General features: G+C 35.5%; 1 non-coding gene across 1 annotated transcript; it reads right to left on the bottom strand.

Annotated features, from left to right (window-relative positions):
* Positions 1 to 2182: 2182 nt before the first annotated feature.
* Positions 2183 to 2289, bottom strand: LOC148763552 (small nucleolar RNA R71). The gene has a single exon (XR_016025599.1). It is a non-coding gene; the product is annotated as a small nucleolar RNA R71 (small nucleolar RNA).
* Between the last annotated feature and the right edge of the window lie 3082 nt (positions 2290 to 5371).

Raw genomic sequence — 5371 nt, 5'->3', positions numbered from 1 at the left:
GATCATTAGAAGAGGAGACATTTGCATAAAGTGTATACCCACTGAGGATAATATTGCTGATCCTCTCACTAAAGCACTATCCCAGAAGAAGCATAATCATCATGTAGAGAACATTGGTATTAGATACATAGGCGATTGGTTTTAGTGCTAGTGGGAGATTGTTAGTATAAGCCCTATAAGCCAATTCGTGGTTGTGTGGGAATTGTAATTTTGAGATATTCATGTATGACATTTTGTTATTCATAATAACATTGAGGTAGTTCTTTATCCATAAGTTTGTAATTTAATTACTTTTTTGTACTTATGTAGCTAAAGCCCATGGAACTATATATGCCTTGCAAAGGAATCGTATTGGGATACAATTATGAGATCCTTATGTATTAAAGCATTGTTCCTAAAAGTTCGTAATCATTGTATTATTGAGACAAGGCATCAATAATACTCAAAGATTGGCACATGTTATGTTCCTTACTTGTGAAGTAAGCAATCATTCTCATAGGTTGAAGTATAAATATACTTGGAACTAGCATGTGGGTGCTTGCCATGGGAGAGCGAGTTCACTGAACATGACCCGACATGAGAAGTGCATTTGGTATTTCACTCAAGTGTCGATGCAATACTTCTCATGTGTCAGTTGTGTAAATAATCCCTAGACTTGAAATACTAGGTTGTCTTATGTGCAGAGTGCTATGCTTTGATTTCATCCCTATGGGTGCCTAACCAAGGATGCCAAAATATGATGCTTTTGGGAATAGCATGAAGCATGTGAAGGCAGATGAGTGGTCAAGATAGGAATCATCACCCCAAGTGATTCAAGGGGAAATATCTCATTAGTTCTTGGTTGACATTAGCTTAATCAAATCCTTGGCCAAGGTGATTAGGAGATTATGAAATGAGATTCATAAGTCTCCATAAAGCTAATGATCTAACTGCAAGAACAAATATGGAGATCAATAAGCGTAGGCACTGCACCAATCTCTTATCATCTTCAGGATATATGATGAGGGAATGAATTACACTGAAAAACTGTACATTGAAAGGTTGTCAAAGAATCCTTTGACTCTCCTAACAATTAGGTGGCCATGATGCATTGCTAGATGCCAATCATGGTCTATGGAATTGAATTAGTTAATTTAAAATTGAATATGATTCATTTAAATTAATTAATTAATAATATTATAATTCAATTCCATTTCCAACATGTTAGGAACCTAATAGGTCACACACAAAGGTTGCAAGTTGGATTAAATTGAGAGTGTGATGATTTAAGTTAGACTTAAATCAAATTCTAGGTTTTAACTATTAAGGACCTAATTAAAAGAGTTTAATTAGGTATTGGTTAAATATTATAATTTTTATAATATTAAGGACTTATTTTGTAAATTTTAATAAGTTAAACCTAGATATAAATATCACGTTAAAGCCACTCTTTTTTTGGTAGAGAAGGATTTTTCTCTTGAGTGCTGCCACTCTTGAGACGTTTATTTTCTTTTGAAAACTTCTCCTTTGATTCTTTACTAGAAATCAAAGAAGAAAAGAGGACAAATCGTTGTCCACTTGCTAGCACAAGCCCATGGCATAAAGCTCTCTCCTTGAGAAGGATCCGTTGCAATCATGTGTGCATCATTGGAGGCCAAGTGATTTAGTGGCTAGGATTCTTTCACACCAAAGGTGTTTGTGTTTTGTCACCAAAAGGAATCCATTTGATTACGATATCACTTGAAAAGGTACATTCTTTTTATGATTTTATGTGTTACATAACTTTGCATTAAACAACCAAGGTGATCCAAAGGTAGGAGGCATGGTTTTATTTTTATTTCAACCCTTTTTTTTATTCCGCTGCATTGGTGCTCTAATCATGCCATTCCTAGCAAAGGCTAGCTATTCAAGCAACCAATTTTGAAATCAAGTCGACTATCATCACCATGATTCAAACATCGATTCAGTTTGGGGGTCTTCCAAGTGATTATCCAAATGGCCATCTATCAAACTTCTTGGAGATTTGTGACACGTTCAAGCACAATGGTGTTACAAATGATGTAATTTGGTTGAGGCTTTTTCCTTCTCCTTGAAGGATAAAGCTAAGGCTGGGTTAAATGCACTCCCTACTGGTTCCATAACAATATGGGATGATCTTGCTTAGAAATTTCTCATGAAATTCTTCCCTTCGGCCAAGATAGCAAAAATGCGACATCACATCACATCATTCATGCAACAAGATTCGGAACCATTGTATGAAGCTTGGGAAAGATACAAATAATTGCTTAGGCGTTGTCCTCATCATGGTCTCCTAAAGTGGCTTCAGGTGCAAACTTTTATAATGGTTTGACTAGGCAGGTTCAAACCACAATTGATGCCGCTGCAGGAGGAGCTTTAATAGCAAAATCGATTGATAAGGCATACAATTTGTTGGAGGAGATGGCTGTAAACAACTACTAGTGGCCAACAGAGCGAGCAATGCATAGAAGAGTAGCTAAAATTCATGATGTTGATGCTATGACCACATCATTTGCTTAGGTAGTAGCTTTAACTAAAACTCTTGATATTTTGGTATTAATAGTTTGCAAAGTCCTTTTGTTGCTTGTGAGTTATGTGGAGATAATCATGCAAGTCACCAGTGTCCAAGCTCAACAAAGGCAATGCAATTTATGGGTAATAGACAACAGAATAACCCCTACTCCAACACTGACAACCCAAGGTGGAGGAATCATCCCAATTTTTTTTTGGGCTAATAATCAAGGTTCGTCCTTAACTCTAAGGTCAAATGCACTTCTACAATTTCGTCAGCAAGTCGACACACCTATTTTAGAAAAGAAGCTAGTTGTGGAAGATCTACTAAGGTAGTACATGACACAGAATGATAGCATTATACAAAGTCAAACAGTTCTTATTCAGAGTCAAGCAGCATCAATTCAAAACCTTGAGGCTCTGGTTCATCGACTTGCCAATTTATTAAACAACCAACCTCAAGGAACATTGCCTAGCGATACAAAGGTGAATCCAAGGAGAGAAGGTAAGGAACAAGTTATGGCAATCACCCTGAGGAGTGGAAAAAAGGTTGAACATAGTGTTAGGCAAGTTAATTTTTAAGATGAACCTATTGAGAATAAATTGGTTATTGAGATAGTTGACAGGCAAAGTCAAGAGAATGAAGCAAAGGCAACTTTACCACCACCTCCCTTTTCTTAGTGCCTTCAAAAAGAAAAGCTTGATAAGCATTTCCAAAAATTTCTTGAGGTATTCAAAAAGCTTCACATCAACATTCCTTTTGCAAAAGCTTTAGAGCAAATGCCATCATATGTGAAGTTTCTGAAAGACATATTGACAAAAAAGAGGAAACTAGAGGACTTTGAGACAATTACACTTACTGAGGAGTGTAGTGCAATAATCCAGAATAAGCTTCCACCAAAGCTTAAGGACCCAGGGAGTTTTCTATCCCTTGATCAAATGGTAATTTTAATTTTTCAAAAGCTTTGTGTGATTTAGGTGCTGGTGTCTCAATTATGCCTTTTTCTGTTGCTAGGAGAATTAGACTAAATGAGATTCAACCCACTACAATCACCTTGCAACTAGCTGATAGAACGATAAGGCACCCTTGTGGGGTGATAGAGGATGTCTTGCTTAAAGTTGGGAAAGTGTTCATTCTAGTAGACTTTATAGTACTTGAGATGGAAGAGGATCAAAAGGTTCCGGTCATACTAGGACATCCATTCTTAACTACTGCAGATGCACTATAGCTGTAAAGGAAGGCAAAATAACTTTCAACATTGGAGATTAGGTAATGGAATTTACTATTTTCAATGCAACTAAGAGTCTTTCAACCACATCTTATTGCTATAGAGTGGATTTAGCTGATAAAGATCAAGGTAATCCTACCCACCACCTACAAGTAAACAAGCATCAATTCTTGAATCGGAGCCAATGCCACCACAGCTCAAAACTAAACAGTGTTCTGATGAGCATGATCCACTACCTTTAGTTAATCTTGATTTTAAGGTAGGACAACAAAGTGTTACTGACCAAATTAGTCAAGTTCCTTCCATGGAAACAAAAATCAAAGTGGTCAGGTCCTTACAAGATGGTTAAGGTCTATTCATGTGGTTCAATAGATATTTGTTGTAAAGTTACTAGAACATTCAGAGCGAATGGGCAACGTCTCCAGCATTACTTGGGAAGTGAATTAGATCGCCAAATATCCTTAAGTACTTTCGTAGACAACAAAAAGGGGATATCATAGTCAAGCTAGTGGCTATAAAGAAGCATTTCTTCGAAGGTAACCCAAGCTATATCTTTTTAGTTTTAGTTGTTATGTTAGATAGTTTTTGTTTTTCTATTTAAATACGTAGTAATAACCTCTCTCTAGCTTGTTTGTTGAGTCCACAAGTTTGGAAAGCATGAAGATAAGGTGAAAGAAAATTAGAGTTTTTAATGCACTGTCACCATTAATAGGGGAATTTCTTTTCTCATTCTTATTAGCTTTTCACATTAAGGACAATGTGCAATTTAAGTTCAAGGGAGGGTTTTATCGTTATTAGTTTTTGTGATAGTTTAGCTTAGTTTATTTTCGTTAAAATTGTTTTTATGCATGTGCATTTGCATTTGAGCTAGATTTAATGGTGCCAATTTCGTTTAATTTACCTATCCAATGAGAGAACTTAGTTCATTCATGTTTTGATTCCTTGAAACATGCGAATATTGTTTGGGTGATATGTAAATTCTTATGCTATGCTTCATTATTAGGATGAGATTTTTACATTTTGAGTACCATGCCTTTTGCTTAGATTCATTGTACTTATTTAGAGAAAGTTTATGTGAATGTGAAAATTTTGAATTATGTATTAAATTTTAGAATTTGTTTGATTCTCTCTTGAGGCGAAATCCTAGGCTATACTTAGTTAAGAAGATGATTTAGGCTATTTTTAGACCTATTGAGCCTTTTGTAGCCTTCTTTTACATCAATTATCCTCAGTTTCCCCCTTTGAGCCTAATGACATCTTTTCTTTCTTTGAACGCATAATTTTTAGCCTAGACCCTTTTATTAATATTCCAACAATTCTTGCATACCTCATTCCTAAATGCGTAAGTCAATTTAGGATGTGTTGTGAGCCACATAGTGAAAGCGGTAATCAAGATGAAAAATAAGGAAAAGTTCAAAACATGATTGTATTCATCTCACTACCCAATAAAAGAAATAAGTTTGAGGGTATGAAATTGAGAAAAAGAAAAAAGGGAAAGAAAGAATGAAGTGTTGAACAAAAGAAAAATTTTGATGGAAAAGGGGTATTCTAAGTGAAGGAACATAAAGCTCTGAATAGGTTCTAAATTGACCATGTGCTTAGGGTGATTTGAGCTATACATTATCCCATATCCA

The sequence above is a fragment of the Theobroma cacao genome, chromosome 3 (genome assembly GCF_053813885.1).
Source record: "Theobroma cacao isolate CCN51 chromosome 3, ASM5381388v1, whole genome shotgun sequence".
In the NCBI taxonomy this organism is placed as follows: Eukaryota; Viridiplantae; Streptophyta; class Magnoliopsida; order Malvales; family Malvaceae; genus Theobroma; species Theobroma cacao.
The sequence above is the reverse complement of the archived record's forward strand: the minus strand, read 5'-3'. Positions and strand labels throughout refer to the sequence as shown.